The sequence below is a fragment of the Gadus macrocephalus genome, chromosome 2 (genome assembly GCF_031168955.1).
Source record: "Gadus macrocephalus chromosome 2, ASM3116895v1".
Lineage (NCBI taxonomy): Eukaryota > Metazoa > Chordata > Actinopteri > Gadiformes > Gadidae > Gadus > Gadus macrocephalus.
The window spans coordinates 8,450,466-8,471,935 of NC_082383.1; the positions used below are offsets into that span (position 1 = coordinate 8,450,466).

The 21,470-nt window shown below is 45.3% G+C and overlaps 2 protein-coding genes across 3 annotated transcripts in view; both read left to right on the top strand.

Moving 5' to 3' along the window:
- dhx58 (DEXH (Asp-Glu-X-His) box polypeptide 58) overlaps positions 1-21,470 on the top strand; it is a 375,030-nt gene that overhangs the window by 12,515 nt on the left and 341,045 nt on the right. The window lies entirely within an intron of this gene.
- The window catches only part of LOC132448146 (G-box-binding factor-like), a 40,996-nt gene continuing 29,077 nt past the window's right edge, over positions 9,552-21,470 (top strand). Inside the window, exons 1-2 of one of the 2 annotated variants that reach the window (XM_060039206.1) lie at positions 9,552-10,117; positions 12,247-12,346. The gene's annotated coding sequence lies outside the window, so the exon portion shown is untranslated. The remainder of the gene's footprint in view (positions 10,118-12,246; positions 12,347-21,470) is intronic. The other variant, XM_060039201.1, reaches the window with a different exon arrangement.

The window sequence follows — 21,470 nt, forward strand, 5'->3', positions numbered from 1 at the left end:
GGACACCGCTGAACAGCTGCTGTGTCAGCAGTTACTACGACTACAGCTATCCTACCTAGGCTGTCCTACTGTGGATACAGTGGTTGTAACAGTTATGCAGATTAAAGAATTTACTTCATCAACTCTAGGATGCCGTGATCAAGTAGTAGAGGAGAAAGATGTAGAATGTCGAATAAAATAGAATTGGTACGATTTTTAATTCAAACTAAATGTTTGAATTTGCGCGTGAGAGAGGGGAGAGGGAGAAAGAGAGAGAGAGAGAGAGAGAGAGAGAGAGAGAGAGAGAGAGAGAGAGAGAGAGAGAGAGAGAGAGAGAGAGAGAGAGAGAGAGAGAGAGAAAATGGCACAAACAGCATATATCTGAATGCAGCAAAGGGACTATAGCGTATAGCGTTTCTGGTCACTGGTCATTAATCATTTTTGACTCGGGACAGAGGACAACCTGCCCAGAACCTAATGTTATCTCAAAGAGACACAACTCTAATATATATATATATATATGAAATGACCAAATGAAACCATTCGTCATAGTTGGAGAGATTGTGGCCTGCAGGCAGTAAGGCCTCCCTAATAGTGCCACTACATTAACCGCTGGGCTGACTTTTGACAGAACCAATTAGACCCAGCTCAGGGTTCCGGTTTGTCCTGTTCCTCGCTCCTCAGAATCACCTCCCCCCTTTCCTTACGTTTCCTTTCCTTTCCTTATGTTGCATCACCAACATGATGTTGGTGAACTCATCTCATCTCTGCCGCCCTGTTATTGTTTTTAAGGGTTGAATTCAACTGGAAGCACTTGATCGACTTGCATTACCCCTTGCGCGACCCCAATGGGGCGTCTGACTCCCAGACACCTTATAGCTATACCTTTACGTATTCTAAGCAAGATGTCCCCCTATCGTACCCCTATCCCTGCTCTTTTGTGACATGTTACTGAATTTACTCTCATAGTTGCTTTGGATCAAATATTTTAATCAAGCATGTAAATGTAGTTCAACTGGGAGAGCATAGTATTAACATTGCAAAGGATAGGGCTTTGATTCTCTAGCCAAGGGATGCGCTTGTGATATCTGTACACCCTTTAAAAGCTTTTATCATTAAATTAATAATTCATAATGGGAAATTGCAAAGAGTTAAATGTAGTTTAATGATTCTGTGAACTCCTTTGAATGATGGATAAGCGTAGAACGGTGTGATATAAGCATACACACGGTGTCTTTATCTTGTTTATTGAGAGAGGAAAACACTCGGTGGCTTAATATCGAAACATTTCACTAAATAACATACGACTTTCCTTGAGATTCGTTCAGGAAAGCTATTTTCCTTGTTATTCAAACTAAGCTAACTATTTAATTCCCCGTGTAGGTGAAATACGTGTAAGACTCCGCCATCACCTACATTTGATTTTCCAAAGTCGAATTCCACATGGCTGTTTCTCTGTCTTATTTCACAGATAAATTGCCAGAATTAAAGATATTGTGTCTGAAGAGAGAGGGGTGTAATACCCGAACGTGACGTAGTCAGAACATCAGACTATGAAACACCAAGAGAAAGCAAGGAGGCCCTGTTCAAACAAAATGGATCACTTTGTCGCCAACTGAACTCTGTATGAATGTATGTGTGTGGGAATTTGTGTGTTTCTCCTTTCCTTTCACTCTGTTTCGTCTGTATCTGTAGTCCTCCCTCTCAATTATTTTGGAGGGAAAACAGCGTACTTGTCAATCTCCGTCTCTTTGAATGGCTAGCAGTCTATCGTTTCCCCATTTGCCAAACAGGCCTGCCAATTATTTCAACGAAGCTGTCAAAAGCATTTTTTGTCATTATCCCAGTCACAGCTTGTTAGAGCAACAGTGTATGGACTTGTAATATTCTTTGTTCAGAAAGACGAATAACGCAGAGTATATGGCGAGATAAATTTGCCCAAACAGCATCGGGGTTGTTCAGTCCCATTTGCGTTACAGACATTTTTCACGAGTTTGAGGAAAGTGTTTGTTTGTTTTCCGTCACATTGAAGCAACCAGGAATAACTGTGTAAGCATTATATTATTATTTAGTAACAGGTTGTTGAATAAAGTTGCATTAACACGTTTTAATGCCGTCCCCCAGAGATATAACGCAAACCCTTATTTTAATATATGAGAGTGTCCAACATCTATTGTCAGACATGTTTTATTTGTGTGTGTGTATGTGGACAATTATGTGTGTGTGTTGGTGTGCGTATGTGCACATGTATGTGTGTTGTGTGTGTGTACGTGTAAGTGCATACTTAAATGTTGCATGTGCATGTCTTACCATGCCTTTTAGAGTCTATAACCTTCCCAACGTGTGGAAGGAGAATAAGGTGTGTGAGTGTGTGTGTGTGTGTGTGTGTGTGTGTGTGTGTGTGTGTGTGTGTGTGTGTGTGTGTGTGTGTGTGTGTGTGTGCGTGTGTGTGTGTGTCTTTTGAGGCCACCACTCAGTTTCACAGTCTCCTCGCGTGGTCTTCTGACGTCGCACGCCATTGTCTTGCTAGGGCCGCCGGAAATTGAAAGGAGAGATTAGGGGGTGATGCGGTGATGTGGCAGTGGAGAGAGAGAGTGAGGCAGGGGAGCGTCAGAGACCTCACGCTATGCGGATATGAAACGAGTGGGCTGCTCCGACCTTACGAGGGCCGGGCGAGGTGACGGCAGAGAGGAGAGAGAGAGAGAAAGAGCGAGTGAGAGAGCAAAGAAACAATGATGTCTTCAGCAAAACACAAAGCAAAAACAAAAAGTGGTTGGATTTTTTCTTTTTCTCATTAAGTGAATCTGTAAAACCACAATGATGATGGTGATGGTGATGAGGATGATGATGAGGATGATGATGATGATGATGATGATGATGACGATGATGACAATGATGACAATGACATCAGGTGTGCAAATACGTATGTTTCTGTTGTTGCGGGCCTATGTCTGTAACACCTCCGTTGAACACCTCACTTCCTCCTTGTTTTAACACTTCCAATCAAAGCCCTGGAAGAGGACATTTGTTACCTTTGGGCTCAGAGGCCTACTGCATGACAGAGCTATAATGGATTCAGATTTAATGCGGTCGTGATTTCAAGAAGGAAGCACTGCCCTGTTTTTTTTCTTCTCTACCATACTCTGAAAGCTTTCTCATTTTGTGTGGTTAAACAGTATTCCTCTTTCTTTTTAAGCAGGCACATCTAAATTACAATATGAATGGGCTGTTTCAGGTAGCGGAATGGAAAGTATAATACATCATTCTTCTTTTTTTTCATTCTAAATAAAGTCATTTCGGCTCCATTGGCGGGGGGGTGTTGGGTGCACTACACATGTCCTGTCCGTGCACGTTTCTTTGGTGAAAACATTTGTGATTCTATTATTACTGTTGGAATGAAGATTTCAATTAATAAAGTGTCTGTTTGGGCGCCCCGCTGGCTCACCGGGTAGAGTGCGTACCATTAAGGCACAAGTCCTAATCGCAGCGACCCGGGTTAGATTCCTGACCGTGGTCCTTTGCTTTATGTCCTTGCCTCTATCATACCTTCTTGACTCTATCATAAAAGCATAAAAAAACATAAAAATATAATATAAAGTGGCTGTTACACTATCGAATCAACCCAAGGACACATGTTGTTGTGTTTTACCCACCTCAAGGGACGTCAAATTTTTCCTTTAGTAAGGAAAAAGCAGGAATTTCCTTCAACAAGCGAGCTAATTCACAGCAGTGTCTGGGTGGAGAGACAGAGGGGTTACATAGGAAATGTTCGTGGAACAGACATGAATTCCTTTGGGAGGAAAACCTTCATAGCAGTCAATTTTAAGAGAGACAGCTATGAGGGGAATACAAAGAGAAGAGGGGAGGAGAGGAAGATAGGAAAAGGGAGAGGAGAGGTGAGGGGGCGGAGAGGAGAGGGCGGGGGGAGAGGAGAGGGCGAGGATAGGAGATGGGAGAGGAGAAGAGAGGTGGGGAGACGAGAGGAGAGGGGAGAGGAGAGGAGGAAGGAGAGGAATGGAGAGGGGGATGAGAAAGGATGTGAGAGGCAAGGAGAGGAGAGAAGAAGGGGGGTAGAGAGGATAGGATAGGACAGGGGGAGGGGAGACAAGTGTAGGGGAGAGGAGGTATGAGGAACGGAGACAGAAGCGGAGATGGGAATAGTGGGAGTGGAGACAAGATGAAGGGAGAGGAGGTGAGAAGAAGGGAGGGGAGGAGAACCGCCTACACACGTGTATAGGTCTGTATAATGAAAGGACAGAAGTGTTCAAGTGGTGGCTGTACCATACTGAGACGGAGCCGGGTGGAGGTGGGGGAGGGTGGTGGAGTTTTGGGGGGTTCCAGGTCAACCCTGTGAAAGTGGGTTTGCTCTGGCGGGAAATGGCTATTTGCGTAGCTGAAAATAGAGTGGGGCCTTTCTGATGTTTCCATTGCCCTGCAGGCAAGAGTAACCTTCAGCCGAAAACAACTGAAAATTGGAGAAAGAGGAGGTGTAGAGGAAGGATGAGGGAGAGGGAGAGAGAGAGATTGGGAGAAGGACTGAGGTAGTGGCAGAGAAGAAGAAAGAAAGAGAAGGGGTTAGGCTGTGAGAAGGAGGACGGAAGAAAGAGAAGGGGTTAGGCTGTGAGAAGGTGGAAGGAAGAGAGGGAAGGGTTTGAAGAAGTGAGAGGGAGGAAGGAAGAGAGAGAAGGGGTGAGGAAGTGAGAGGGAGGAAGGAAGAGAGGAGTGAGGCAGTTAGAGGAAAGAAGGAAGAGAGAGAAGGGGGGAGGCAGTGAGAAGGAGGAAGTGAGTCAAAGGGTGAGGCGGAGAGGAAGGAAGTAAGAGAGAGAAGGGGTGAGGCAGTCAGAGGAAGAAAGGAAGAGAGAAGGAGTGAGGAAGTGAGAGGGAGGAAAGAAGGAAGAAGGGGTGAGGAAGTGAGAGGGAGGAAGGATGGGAGAAGGGGTGAGGCAGTGGCGGAGAGGAAGAAAGAGAGCGAAGTGGTGAGGCAGTGAGAAGGAGGACGGAAGAGAGCCAAGGGGGGAGGCAGAGCCAGGGAGGAGGAGAGAGAAAGGGTAAGGCGGTGACAGGGAGGGAGGAAGAGAGAGAAGGGGTGAGACAGTGAGAAGGAGGGAGGAGAAGAGAAGGGGTTTTAGACGAGTGATAGAGGAGAATGCCAAACACAAAGGTGAGTGACAGCTTAAAAAAAACAAAAAAAAACACACAAACGAACTAGGAAATTGGGACTGAGAAAGGAGGTCCAAAGGAAGAACGTAATCTACATCACATCTTATCTGCGAGGGTACAATAGAATAACGTTGAGGCGTGCTCAGACATTCAATTTCGTTGAATTTCCTAAAACCTATTATGAATCTGTATCAGTTGTCCAACCTTGAAACCACGCAGTGACTCAACGGGACAGAGAAACGGTGCTAGACCCAACGATAACAGCTCTGTCACACGCACAGCAGCTCGTCTCCGCACAGTGCAACACATTTGCCCTTAATAAAGTCGACAAAATAATGAAGAATTTGCCTGTCTTCGTTTCCATCTGAGTCGTGCGTGATTGCACAATTATCTAGAATCCAATCACATTCGTCAATCACTTGTACGTGCCCTTCCCCTCACGTGTGCGGCGAAGAGTTCCATTTTACCCGACACCAAAATCAATTCGTCAAATATTCCCTAGACACCTAATCTTTTTTTTTATCTTCTTTTTCTTCTTTGGGGTAAAAAAATTTTATGCAAGCATTAGAGATCAAAAGTGTAACATGAGTCATTTTGACGTGGCTGCTGCGTAGGCAGGACGTTATCGTCCTGGAATCAAGTGAGGGCTGATGATTTCAGATTTTGCTCAGCCTCATTTCACACTAATGTCTGCTTTACAGAGGAACCTTTCTCCTGCACCTCGCAAACCTTATCACTTCGCTCTAATGATAAACACATTTTAGAGACAAACATTGTGATTATTCTGTAGAAAACCATCCAACAGCACCATATAATGGTTATGAGCCATAATGGAAATGTTTATTATGCTTAGTATTGGTAGGCCAGTGGTAGTTGTAGTAGTCGTACCATTGTAGTAGTAATAGCTGTTAATAGTTGGAGCAAGCGTTGTTGTTGATAAAAAAAATCTGCACCAAAATCAGAACCCAAGACCTTGATGTTTGGCTCAATGTCAAAAAAAAGGAGAAGGACATATTTGAACATACCACTCCCTAGTGCCTTACCCTATTTCCTTCTCCATAGCACAGACAACCATGAAGAGCAAAGAGCAAAGAAGGTATGGATCACTTGCATCTTACAGACACAGACTTTATTTCATACATACTCAGACTCTCTTCCTGGAGCATTCCAGCATGGACTTCCAGCCTCCAAAACAGCTTTTTCCTTGATCATTTTGATCATACGGACACTGCTACATATGTTCTGGTCATTTTTTTAATTCAATGAACATAACCTACATTGTAACTGACATATACATCGCCACACCTCCACTTTGTATTTATTATATTTAATGGGATCTTCCAAGATACCAGAAAATAAAATGTTACTGTTTGTCTTATCCAGATTCAGAAAAGTTATTATATTCCAAATTCCCAACTGTGGATCGCTGGGTTAGCATTTGCTTTATGTTAGTCGCTTCAATTGACTTGCATGCAGAGTTACAGTAGCCTAGCGCCTGTTAATGTCAGGGGAATACACTTTTAATTACTTTCCAACGATTTCCAATACGTTCCAAATTGCCACTTATTTAAACGAAGGTCAGTAACACAACAATAATTCAATTTAGCTGTAAACACAAAGAGGATTTGACACTATTTTCGGTGCTGGGAATATAAGGCTACCAGTGATGTGCCAATTTAAAGGTATCTCAGCGTACCCCTTTAATGTTTATATTCTTTATTTCCCATTCAAAATCTCCCTTGGTCTATAACCACCATAATATACAGAATATTCCCCCCATTTTCTAAATTCTATATAATTCCGCTGGTATTGAATATCTATGATGTATATTTTTGACCTTATTTGTTTGATATTTCCTTCTACCAATTTGTTGCTGCATTTCACATGATCTCATCTCGATGACCTTTGGTTTATACTGTGCATATGATGAGCTTTTACTTTGACTTGACTTTGAAACTACATTTTATCCAAAATGTATTATTTTCAAATCATGTTTCTACAATTAGACAAGAAAGGGCAGCAAGGGATGGATGTAAAAATGCATGCATGGCCTTATCTATGAAGCTTATTGCAAAAGCATATTCAATGTTTCAGGTTCTGTACTTTCTATTTGCGAGTTTGTTTGTCATAAGGGTGTTGCTCAAGATAGAATAATAGAGTAGAATAAAAAAGTATTCAGAGGCTCAAAGCTCAAGCTGCTCAAATTCTGGGATATTTCCCATTCAATTGAAACGTGACAATGGAATAAGGGCTGATATGATTATGATGTTTTGCAAGTTCTGCATACAGTAACAACATGCATCAGCAACACAATAGTTAATTACAGTAGAATTTCACCTATACAGACTTAACAAAATACCACACACCTGCACTTTCTTTCTTTTAATTAACCAGACATCACATAACCAAAGATAGTGGTTCAAATTTCAAATGAAAGCCTTCAGTCTGTAACCTTGGGCTGTTTAGCCGCGAGCTGAACACAAGCCCGTTACTGAAACTGCAAAGATATCTTACATTAAAGTTGCAGTGTGTAGAATTGATCTGCGTCTATAGCGGAACAGACTTGTCAGAAATTCAACATAATATTCATAAGAATGTTTAAATTAGTGTAAAATCCCATTTAAATAAGAATCTATGAGATTTTGTTACCTTAGAAGTGGCCTTTTGAATCGATGGAGTGGGTCCTCTTCCGCTGAGCCTGCTAAGCTGCACCACCATGTCTCTAAAGTTACCCAGACCGTAAAAAACGTCTCTGGAGAGGACGCCATTATTTATTTATTTGTCATAACCACTGTCTGACTTGTAAGCTACGACCTATCCTAAAGTACAGACTTAATAACTTAATGGAGTGGCGAAGTCACGTCCCTTCCGGTAGAGCCCATGGGACCTATGAGATCGAAAAATATGAATGGGTTTCAATGGAGAGTAAGTAATTATTTTCTGGTCCCAGTCTTTATATGCTCCGGACGTTGTTTGTGGATTGGGGGGGGGGGGGGGTATTCAGTCAGTTGCAATCTACAACCTCCCCTCTAGTTGCCACTTAATCCTACACCCTGCCCCTTTAACCATGATTGGGCCATTGCCCTCACAGTCATCAGTGGATATGTAGGCCAAAGCCATTTTATAATCCACTGCCCTCTTCCCGCAACATATCCATCACCCGCCATGGAGTCACCCCTCCATGAGAAAATAACGATTTCTCATTCGCTGGCTGTCAGTCACATGTGGTTCCGGCTGCTATATGATGTGCCAGTTGTGACAGGAAAAATAAATGCAACGGTGTCGGGAGGGACACTATCTGGGGGAGCAGACATACAGGGAAGAGGTCCCGGCTCGCATTAGTGAAGGGCGAAGGAGGCTCTTTTATCGTCCTGAACAGAAAACAGAATGCTGCTATACTGCACGTCCTTGCCTCTTCCCCCCTACTTTGTCTGGTGTCTTCGCCTTAGAAATGTTTTTAATTGTTTTGCCATTAGTGGTTTAATGGACAGCTGGTGTAATTAGCTCCCAGGCAAACCCAGTGGACTCTTCTAATTTAAACCTGACCCGAGGGCATGTGGCTGCTAGTGTCCTTCTACTAGTGGCATGCATATCAGCCTCTTATGTTAAGGTTGAGAGAAAAAGACTGAATGAAAGAATAAAAACGGAAAGAGGAATAAAAAATGACGTTGCTGTGATTGCCTTGACTTCTAAGCTCTTTTGAGGTATCCTCTTGTTGTATAGCCTCCCCAACTTCTTCTTTTCTACCCGTTAGAGTGTCGGTTGCTAGGACCCGACTGACGTGAGCCCATCTTCTTTTGTATTCCGTTTTCTCAACGTGGCGATCCTATTAGAACTATCATTGACCGTCTCAAGGTGAACTCTTGTTGCCGTGGAAACTGAGTGTTAGGCTCTGAGTAGTGCCAATGTGAGATGAAGTGAGTTGGAAGGATTTGATTAATTTGAGTTAATGATTGATTGTTGATAAAATTGGTATGTCCCCTCCTTCAACAACAACAAATTATTCAGTTTTTGGGCCCATCAAAACAGTATATTTTGGAAATTCAACCCATTCAATAATAATTTTAACTGCAATGGCTGGCTGTAGCAAATGTGTATGAGATCAACAAAGGCTATCTTACAAGTTTAATTGAAGAGTTATTATAAATCAAAGTTTATTCATAATACTAATTAGTTTGTTCATCATGTTAGCGAGTGACATTATTTGTTCTTTCATAGTTAATTATATTAATGACACACATAATTCAATTGTCTTACATTATTAAATGCTTGTATTTAGGGGCAGACAGTGCTGCCTGTGATGCAATTTTGTTCTGTCATAAAACGCGAGTCATAACGGTGTGGGGGCGAAAGCAGGCGAAAGCGAAAGGGTGGGGGGAGGGAGGCGGGATGAGAGACTGAGAGCAAAGACAGAGAGACATAGCGACATAGAGAGAGAGAGAGAGAGAGAGAGAGAGAGAGAGAGAGAGAGAGAGAGAGAGAGAGAGAGAGAGAGAGAGAGAGAGAGAGAGAGAGAGAGAGAGAGAGAGAGAGAGAGAGAGAGAGAGAGAGAGAGAGAGAGAGAGAGAGAGAGAGAGAGAGAGAGAGAGAGAGAGAAGAATGAAAATAAAAATAGTAAACTGTAGTCCGATAGATAGATAGATAGATAGACAGATAGATAGATAGATAGATAGAAAGATACATAGATACATCTATACATATATATAGACGGATAGGCCTATAGATATTGTATTTTCAATCTAATTTGCATAACATCTTTATGAAGACTTTCCGTAGAGAACGAAGCTTATCTGAGCCAACGTCAGGAGCAAGTGGATGGGACGTGTAGTGTGTTCTCACTCGGTCTGTGACGGCGCTACCGGAGACTCCAGTAGTGTAAGCTTCCGTCAGGTCTCGGCAGAGAGTCCATTCAAATACCTCTCGACTGATGTTGAACATCCGAAAAACCATCACGAAAGTAACCCGCGGGACATGTAAAGTAAGGGAATTTCTATTGTGTTTACACTGTGTTGGTTGCGAAAACTTTGTCGGATTTTCAAAGTAAAGTTCACCACACCGCATGTGTTTACCATAGTTGCTAATTGAGGACAGGGGACAATGAGACATTTCGTGTTAATTGTGTCAAGGTTTCCGTGGTCCTCGCTGTGTATTCGCATATTTTACACAGTATATACATGTAAGGTGAGTCTATTACTCATCGCCTTTGGAATAACGTGAGTCTTTACTTCTGAAAGAGGATATGTTGAACACCTATGTATGATGTTATACTGTACGCTTCGTTTGATGTCAATGTTCATTTATGGAATTACAACACGCAAGATACCTTGTTTCACGGTGCATGTGACAGCTACGTCTCTATATTTGCATTTCATTTGCATCTTTCTGTCCATTTCCATTTCAGTCTGTCAGACTCTGCCCTAGATGCCCGATTTTCCGTGCCACACAATCCACAATGTAATCTTTTTAACATTGACCATATATTTTAGTATGGCAAGTAGTCGCTCGCACTGAGAAAATGTAGGCTTGCAGGAAATTAACGAAAAAGTCATGTTAAAGTAAATGCAGTGGCAAAACAATACAAGTGTTGTAGACCAAATTTGTTTAAATATAAAGTGCATTAAGACATCTCTATTGTACGACAACTAACTTTTATTATTGTGTAAAGGTCGATGGCTTTCTAAAGCAACTAAAATGTTTCGTTCACACTCTGTGAGGCTCTATAAGGAACCTGATTAATTTTAGTGATGCAGAGCTACTTGACACAATTTCACAGCAGGCATAAGCCTACCTACAGTTACGTGTTACTACGAGCTATTAGTAGAAAACGACAAGTTCAAGTGGACTGATTGAATAGGGGGAAATGGTCCACCTTTCGTGCAGCGTTTGTCCATAATAATCCCATGCAGAGCCAGTGTCTTCTATCCAATCCCAGAAGAATAATATAGCGATGCTTCCTGCTGTTAGCTATGCACCAAGTTGTTTACACTCTAGCATTGGTTTCTGTTTCAACAAAATAACCTCTTCTTCCTTTTCAACCAAAGAGAACTCAGCATTTGACACTTCAGGTCCCAGGGGGACAGCACAGTGTTTAATCCAACAAGGAGAGGGAGAGGGAGAGGGAGAGAGAGGGAGAGAGAGAGAGAGAGAGAGAGAGAGAGAGAGAGAGAGAGAGAGAGAGAGAGAGAGATTGTTTTACCATTCATACACACATGTGTGTCTAAACGTGTTGTAGGCGTGGAGGATGCAGCCAGCCATGTGTCAAGCAGTGTGATCTTGTTTTCATGTGTGTGTGTGTGTTTGATTCTATTTCGTATAGAGGTTTTCGTGTGTGTGTGTGTGTGTGTGTGTGTGTGTGTGTGTGTGTGTGTGTGTGTGTGTGTGTGTGTGTGTGTGTGTGTGTGTGTGTGTGTGTGTGTGTGTGTGTGTGTGTGTGTGTGTGTGTGTGTGAGAGTTCATACTGTGTGTGATCTTGTTTTGCCTGGAGCTTTCTTGTTCCGCTACAAGGCATTTCCAGGCTTCTCTCAAGTAGAAACAGCAGAGCACCCCGTCCCAGACACATAATGGCAAGAGGCTGAGTCAAGTCCTTCCGTATTTAAGGCCCACTGTAAAAAGGGGGAGAGGGGTCAGTTCAGCTCAGTATCATGATGGGGGGGGGGTGGGGGAGTGTTGATTTCAGTGACAGGACAGTAGTAGTTAAAGATTGGCGAAGGGGACGAGGATCGACTCGTATCAATCAATCCGTTTTCCCTGGGCTCCTTTGTGACAGCGTGGCCGCCTGTTTTCTCCCCATGCAATCCACATTGCAACACACACACACATACACGCACACGCACACGCACACGCACACGCACTCAAGCACAAGCACACACTCTAATTGGTTCCTTGTGTGATAGCGTAGAGAAAAAGTGTCCCAGCACTTTTTTTTTTTTTTTTACTGTACATTTGTTGCATTTTTATCACGAATATGCAAGTGTAAATTATCATGATTCATCATTTCATTCCTGTTCTCGGGCAGGGAAGCAGTTTTTCACGACTTTCTCCGGGATGCTTGAAAATGCGTCAGTCCACGCACTCAAGTCCACCGAATTCTTTTGCCTCTTTTCGTAGTTTCTTATGGCTTGCTGTCTAAGTGGCCTCCCCCTGTGTTGAGTGTGACCTTCTACTGAGCCTCCTGTTTAGTGCTGTCATCATCACCTGCCAGGCCAAGGTGACCGCACACACACACACACACACACACACACACACACACACACACACACACACACACACACACACACACACACACACGCTACTGCTGCAGAGCTCAAAGACTCAGTATGAATTTATGGAGCATTATCTCTCCCACTCTAACTCTTCTCCATATCTCTCTCGCTCCCTCTCTCTCTCGTCCTTGATGTCTGCCTAAGTTGCTTAAATCAACAAACGGAGCAGAACGGTGACCTTGGGTTCCTCTGAAAAGTTTTGTTCTGAGCCTCCTGTGCGTGTGGCTGATGTTTCTTCTCCTGCCAGCACAAACAATCTGTTTAATCCCAATTAGTCAAGAAGCTCTGGTGCTCATTTCACTGGCCAGCTGGACAGCAAGATGACCTAACAAAGCCCTAAATAATCATGGTTTGAGAATGATTAAGATCTGAACTCGGTGCATTTCAGGTATTTCAAGCATTTAAAAGTATTTGGTCTTTAAAGGTGCAGTGTGTAACATTTTGTGGGATCTAGCTGCACAGACTGGCAGAAGTATGATGATCAGAAGTATGTTTTAATTAGTGTATAAACCGATGAAATGACAATTGTTGTGTTTTCGCTATTGAATAACAAGCCCTTTATATCTAAATGGAGTGCATGTAGCGCCATGTTTCTACAGTAGCCCAGAATGGAAAAACGAATCTAGAGAGGACCAATTTAGCTTTTCCTACCGCTATCAATGACCTGTAGTGTTTTATAGACAAAATAACTGAACACAATTTAGAAACCTGTGAAGGATCCTCATCACTTGACCCTTGGCTACTCTATGCTTTCGGGGACATCTTTTCTTTTTTTTTAAAGGTCCCATGACATGCCACCAGGAGTGAGTGTGATTAGCCGTTACAAGCCCTTATGACATCATAAGTGGGCTTGTCCACCTAGATGTGTGACGGATAGATGAGCAACGTTTGCTACAGTCCACTGGGTAGGCTGGTAGACTGTTCTATCCAGGGTACATCTAGGTGGACACGCCCACATATGATGTCAGAAGGGGCAGATTTAAAAAAACGGCTGTAACGGCTAATCACACTCACACCTGGTGGCATGTCATAGGACCTTTAAGTACCTACAGGCACCTTACAGGCCAGGGCAGGGAGGGAGGTTTTTTTTTTTTTTTTACATTTTTGTTGACAGCTGTGTGAAGCCTGCCGCTGGGCATGCAGGCTGCCCTTTTCCAGTGGAGAGCCGAGCCTGCTGCGTGGCGTGCCGGCTGGAGGTGCCCAGTATCTGGGACACGCTCTTCAGCGTTCTGCCTGGGTCTCGGTGGGGGTGCTGGAGCTCTGGCACGTTTGACCCTGAGGTAGGGGACAATGCTTGTCAGGCTCCTCTCTCTCTCTCTCTCTCTCTCTCTCTCTCTCTCTCTCTCTCTCTCTCTCTCTCTCTCTCTCTCTCTCTCTCTCTCTCTCTCTCTCCCATTCTCTCTCTCTCCATTCTCTCTCTCTCTCTCTCTCTCGTCTCTCTCTCTCTCTCCCATTCTCTCTCTCTCCCATTCTCTCTCTCTCCCTCTCTCTCCCATTCTCTCTCTCCCTCGACTTCCTAACCCCCGGAGGCGAAAGAGAGCAGCCCCTGTCGGGGAGTACCTCCCTCCCCCTCGCTCCGTCCCCACACATTTTCAGAGACGTGTGTGTGGATCACAGCAGCATGTAGCAGTTAATGTCGCTCTCACTTCATTAGGATAATGAGTCCCTGAACGGGGAATCAAAAACGCAGCACCGGGATCAGAACTGCATCAAACGAAAGCTCACAAACACGCGCTACTTCACTGCTGTGCACACACACAGGCCTGCTACTTCACTGCTGTGCACACACACAGGCCTGCTACTTCACTGCTGTGAAACAACACACACACACACACACACACACACACACACACACACACACACACACACACACACACACACACACACACACACACTCACACATGTGGTAATACTCATGCAGTCAAATTCACAGAGGTGACAGTGTTACCTTGCATGTTTACTTACCTTACACTCACACACATACACACACACTCAGTGTTACGTCTATGATCCTAAGCTCGTGGGGGAGGAGAGAGAGGGAGAGAGAGAGAGAGAGAGAGAGAGAGACTTAGCCCCCCCTCTGTGCAGGAACCAACCACTAACGTAAAAGGGACCACTTGTTTAGCCCCAACTCAACCCTCAACAGGAAGGGTACGGCCAAGGGGGTTCAAGCAGAAGCTCGGAGAACAGATCGCTTTCATGGATATGCAGGTTGTGTGTGCGTGTGCATGTGCACGTTTGTGTGTGGGTTCTGTACGCGTTTCCACAATTACCCGATAATGAGTGGCACAGATTGAATTTACATCTGAGTCATTGGCTTTGAACAAAAAGTAGATTTAATTAGTTTTTTTTATCCAAGTGTGCTCTTCTCAACAGCCTTCTGTGTCGCAGGGCTCTCCAGCAGTTAAAACATCCGCTAATGGTGAATGGCGGTCTTTTTAACTGTTGTTTGGCTAAACAAGCGTCAGCCAGTATCGAGGGGAGGGAAAACATGCACAAATCCACGCTTATCGAACAAAATCGAATCAAAAAAGTTTTCTCTTTTAACATTTTTGTATTTTCTATTTCTAAGCCCTCTGTGCGGTTTGTAGAGGTGTTAAAGTTGTCTTGAGAGGGCAACATTTCGACGAGTCGACATTTGGCTTATCAAAATACAATGACTGGAGGAGACTTTCTCTCTTGATTTTGGCGAACATCCATCTTACACAAAGGATTTATTGCTCAGTCCAAAATGTTGGATTAGTGTAAAATGTCAATTTTTTCTTTACAAATTAAACGAGTAAAGATTGTGCAGAGAAAATTACCCTGCCCGTACAAGAGTATTGAAAAGCGAAATCCATCTCTCCAAATAACTTTTTTTAACCGTGGGAGGACAAAGATAATTTTGGGAATTAAGTGTTGTTTGTTGAAAACTCCAGCAGTACAACTGCAACTTAGCACAATGAAATTCAAGACAATTTGTTAGAATGAAGTGTGTGGTTTTGTTTGGTATATTATCATGGAACTTTCAGGAAGACTGCTGTGTGTGTGTGTGTGTGTGTGTGTGTGTGTGTGTGTGTGTGTGTGTGTGTGTGTGTGTGTGTGTGTGTGTGTGTGTGTGTGTGTGTGTGTGTGTGTGTGTGTGTGTGTGTGTGCGCGTGCAGGTGTGTCTGTGTGTGTGCGCGTGCAGGTGTGTCTGTGTGTATGCAGGTGTGTGTGCCTCCCCGATAATTCCTCTCTAAAGTGTTGTTGGGATCACATGTTTGCGTGTGTGTGTGTTTGTGTTAGTGTGAGGGTCTTGTGGCGTGTGGGTTGTATTGTTTTGAGCAGACGAGTATCATCCCTAATGGCTGTGTTCTTCACCTATCAGACAAATGTACTAGCTCACTGTAGATGTGTAGCGGAGCTTCTCTCTCACACACACACACACACACACACACACACACACACACACACACACACACACACACACACACACACACACACACACACACACACACACACACACACACACACACACACACACACACACACACACACAGCACTTCCACATCCTCCCATTGATCCAGTAAGGAGGACATCTAATCCATTTTGATCCCAGCTACATCCACTCTACCCACCCTCCTCCTCGTCCTCTTCCTCCTCCTCCTCAAAGTGTATCGAGCCGTGTTCAGATGCTGGTGGTGGTGGTGGTGGTGGTGGTGGTGCTGCGGTCTGATGGAAGCTAAGCCTCACCTGGCAGCATGAAGTGATGCTACCGAGGCCTGGAGCTGTGATGTCCTTTTGGGTATTGACGTAGCGGCTGAGTTCAGGATTAGTTCACATTGTCCAGATGAAGCTCCTTCGTTTCCACCTCCCTCACCCCTCGCCCCCACCCTCCTCCACCACCCCCACAACCACCACTGCCACCAGAGCTGCCATGTCTCTCCTCTGATTGGAGTGGAGCTTTTGGAACACAATCGACCCATGGATGTCTGTCTCTGTGATTAAATATCAGATTGTTAGCCTGTGGCGCGGTGTGGATGGCAGCCTAATCCACCGAGTTATTGTGCACGTGCACAGCGCACGCTCGTGTGTGTGTGTGTGTGTGTGTGTGTGTGTGTGTGTGTGTGTGTGTGTGTGTGTGTGTGTGTGTGTGTGTGTGTGTGTGTGTGTGTGTGTGTGTGTGTGTGTGTGTGTGTGTGTGTGACGTTGCTGCTGGTGTCAGGTGTGACATTTTTTTTCACATCGGTCTGCGTGTATGTGCGTAGGTAAGTCAAAGGGCATGCGATGGGTTCTCGTCCGGTTGTGTCCGTATGCTTGTTTTCGGCCAAGCTCTCTCTCTCGATGTGTTGACTTTGTTTGCTTGACCTCGGCTGTTCTGTCGTTGTTCTCGATGCGCTTTGTGTTTACTTCGTTTTTTTTTCCCCCTTCACCACCAGTTTGTGGGCGGTGTGCGCGTCTGGAATCTGCTCGCGGGCGCTTTAACTCGCAGACGTCTGACACGAGACGGTGGGCCCGGGGGCGATGCGCAAGGCTCGCGAGAGAGCCCGGTGCTCTCCGATGACCCTGACGTGAGACCCTGCTAGGGTCAGCCTTCAGGTTCCCTCTCCTCTTCACCGCCCCCCCCCCTCCCCCTCCCCCCTCCTCGCGTCACCCTTCAGGTTCCCTCTCCTCTTTACCGCCCCCCCCCCTCCCCCCCTCCTAGCGTCACCCTTCAGGTTCCCTCTCCTCTTTACCGGCCCCCCCCTCCCCCCTCCTAGCGTCACCCTTCAGGTTCCCTCTCCTCTTTACCGGCCCCCCCCCCCTCCCCCTCCCCCCTCCTCGCGTCAGCCTTCAGGTTCCCCCTCTCTTTACCGGCCCCCCGCCCTACCCCCCGCCCTACCCCCCGCCCTACCCCCCACCCTACCCCCCGCCATCCCCCCACCGGTACTGACGCACCAACTTTGACTCACTGGTTGACTCTCTGGTTGATTTCACTGCCTTGGCCGGTTTTTATTTCGAGGTAACTGCCCTGAACCGTTCTTTTTTTAAGGTCAGTTAGGGTTGCAGTAGCTGTGCACCTGTGTGCTATGCTAATGATCTGAGTCTGCTGAGTGGAATGGTGAAGTGGGCAGCGTAGCTAAGCTCCTGGCGTTCTGAACTGTAGGGCTCTTTTATAACGGTGAGTCACGGCTCTGAGCAAGTCGTGCTGGGCCATTCTCTCTCATGACTTCTCCTCCTCATTCCATGAGGTTTTATCAAAGCAAATATCTTTACGCGAGATAAGACAGCAACCGACGATGAACCGGTTAGGTGCCTCCGAGTTTGCGAGCTTTATTGGATTTGCAGGCAAAGATTTGATTTTATGGTGATATAAACGTGTCGTGTCGTGTTGAAATGAACATCTTCCACTCCTATAATCCTTTGGAAAAAGCGGGGGTACATAATTTTTCCAACATATAGTCCAGTATTCAGTCAATTGGATTCATAAACCATGACATTTGACAGACGTCCGCCCCATTCTCTCCCTCTCAGACTCGGAAAAACGAGTTCATGCCTTTATCTCCTCCAGACTGGACTACTGTAACGCCCTACTCACCGGGATCCCTAGCAAGAGCCTGCCGAGGCTTCAATACGTACAAAACTCTGCAGCTAGGATCCTGATGAGAGTGCGCAAGCACGAGCACATTACCCCCATCCTCCACTCACTCCACTGGCTTCCGGTTTCCACCCGGATTGAGTACAAGGTTTCCCTCCTCACTCACCAATGTATCCATGGACATGCCCCCCCATACCTCAAAGAACTTCTCAACATACATAGCACAACACGCTCCCTCCGCTCCACTCACTCTAACCTCCTCCACATACCCAGAACCAAACTGAGGACCATGGGAGATAGGGCCTTCAGTGCTGCCGCCCCACGCCCGTGGAACGCCCTCCCTGACACCTTGAGGGCACCACAATCCACTGATTGCTTTCAAAAAGGTCTTAAAACATTTCTTTTTAAAAAACCTTTGGCTCCCACTCTTATATGTTTTTAACCCCCCTTTTTTTTTTTTTTTTTTTTGGTTTTAACCTGTAGCCCTTTGAGATCTTCGGATGAAAAGGGCACTATAAATTAAATTTATTATTATTATTATTATGTATGCTGGCGAGTTTAAAGGTCTTGCATTTATTGACGGTTTCATCTCCCACTTCATTCAAGGAACATCACGCACCCATTCTGAGCTGACTATGCTTAAACCATACATAGGATATTCCTTCTGAATATTGTTTTCTGTACAGGAAAAGGCAACATGAGGCACATTCTTCTGCACCACAGGCCTTATATATGGCCGAGCCAGCGTGGGCTGCAGGGATTTGAGGCTGCCAAGAGCAATTATCATGTCCAAAGACCGTGCACATAGAGGAAACATAAGCATGAAGTACATAAATATAGCAGATAAACATACATACATACGTTCAGTCTTAAAACAAGACGGCCCCGCCCAGCCCACGGTACGCTTGTCACTAACCCGCGTCACAGGATGGGGAAAGAACCAGTAACTATATGTTTGAAAGGTGGTTCAAACTATTTCAAATATATTTATTCCTTTGAACTTAGCACTAGCCAGCTTGTGCCTTACAATGATTAAAGCTTGAATGGTCGACCTTCCGCTGCACTTTAAAAGGTAGCTTAACAAAACCACTTTTAGGCTGACGTACATTTACCATTATGGACGGGATTTGGTGCCTTGAAATAGGTATGCTTTTAACCTAACAGGAAGGCTGTGTCGGAAAAACCTTTCTAGTTTTCTTTTAGAGTTACAGGAAATGTCGGAAGTTAGGTTGTTTTAACCTGAGTGTGCGTGCGTTATTTTTCATAGTGCCATTGCCACATTTGGCTTATGTTGTTTCAAAGGCAACGGACCAAGCGAAAGAGGAAGTTGTGGCAGAATACGTTATGAATACGTGTAATGTATTAACCCTTCTTTACCCCTGTTTTCCCCCTTTGTGAAATGTGTTAACCCTTCTTTACCCCTTTGTTAAAAGAGGCACACATAGGAACAGCCACAGCCACCATCAACAGCTCCACGCTTTCAGAGTCAGGTTGAATCACAATGTGGCTAGCTAGAGTTGAGGAGGAACTAAAGGGCTCAGGGCTGCATGAATGTTTTCAGATCTCCGAGCTGCAGAGAAAAACTAGGATGCGTCAGATCAAAGGGGGACAAAAAAAATAAAATAATCACCCATGTCATTCGCCCACACGCAGACCTGCTGACCCACAGGCATGCGAGCAAACACACACACGCACACAAACACACATACACAGACACACACACAGGTACAGAAACAAACATACACTTGCATCACACACGTTTAACGCACTTGCATTATACACACAAACACAAACACACGCAAACTTTCATTAATCTCATACATGCAGACACACAGAGACTTCCACAGACTCACACATTGATAAATCACACACGCACACACACACACACACACACACACACACACACACACACACACACACACACACACACACACACAGTGTTTATGGCAGCCCCGCTGGAAGGCTAAGGTTCAGGGGAGCTGTTTATTAACAGGGCGTGCAGTCATTGATGCTGATGGCTCCCTGTTGCCCAACCACTTCACAGCATGGCGGTACCCGCATCATGGCACCAGTACACATGGCCAGACCCCCATCTCTCCCCCAGCTCTCCCCCCCTCCCATACCCACGTCCCCCCACACACCAGAGGCACAAGCTTGACAGAGGGCACCCCTGTTTCCTCCCCCTCCGCCGCCACCTCCACCTTGCTCAAGACGGAGTAGACACAGTGGAGTCTTTTCAAGGGACTTTCAAGGTCGATGGGCGGGTTGGAGGTGGAGGAGGAGGAGGAGGCGGAGGAGGTTGACGTCCTTACATAGAAGCTCTTGTGTTCAGCTTCCTCTTCTGGGCCAGCATTCTTCCATTAGCCCTCCATCTCCCCCCGCATCCTGAAGCATACACTAAATACACACACACTAGTGCAAGCGCACACACACACACACACACACAAACACACACATATGCAGATGAAGTCAAATCCTCCCCATCTACACATCTTCTTTGGGTACACACACATCACAAGGCCCTCTGATCCATCTTCCCTCTACTCTGAATGGAGGTTTTGGCGTCTCCTCTGGATCTAAGGATCTACCGCTACCTACCACAGCTTCAAGCTGTTTGGTTAACCTACAGGGCTCACCCCAATGTGGAGCCAAGGTTTGGTTCTGTAGACCCGCCCTCCACCCAACCCCCAACTGCTCCTGACGGCATAGCCATGCTACCCAGAGAGAGAGAGACATGGAGAGCTACAGAGAGACCATGAACATCTCTCCCTCTCTATCTCTTTCCTTGAGATGAGTCCATGGACCCGGGGGCTCACCTCAGGCTCTACTGTGAGCCAGCCTCTCTACGCTCTCCCCTGTGCTACACCTGCGGGTTGTTACGTAAGCCACAGCCTACCCTGCCCTGGCCCCTCTATCAGCTAACAGGCTTCTCCCCCTTATGTAAATTGCCACATTCTGAGGGGGTTTGAAGTGCACCGAATGATGAGCACGTAGCCCAGATACACCGGAGGGGTGGCGACCTTGGCCTACTTGAAAGATACAATTTGGGCTGTGACTAATAGAGTATGTGTCTGGTTTTTTGTCCCGTTTTCTTTTCTTTTCTTTTTCTACAACATGCACTCAAAATAGTTCTAGCATGCCCCATTAAGCAACCTTCTTTTATCTATTTTTTTAATTGTTAACATTGGAAAGCCATGTCCTTGACACACATTAGCTACTTAATTGAAATGTCAGACGCAATTAAAGAAGCGACAAGGCAGCTGTGAATGCTGCGAATGAGCAGCGTTCCGAGACCACAGTCATTATTTTTAACATTTTTAAGGGTGCGTTCGAGGGCTTCTTGAATTGCCAGCACTTATTTTGTTGTGGCGGCCAGAGTTCCTGGAGGAAACGCTGGATATGATGAATCCTGAGGACGCATCGAAGGACAGCGTGGCTGTGTGATGCATAATACAATGTCCCCCATTCAATCAAAATAACGCCTGTGTCCATTTCCGAGTCCATCTGCCTAATCAAGGCTTCATATGTCC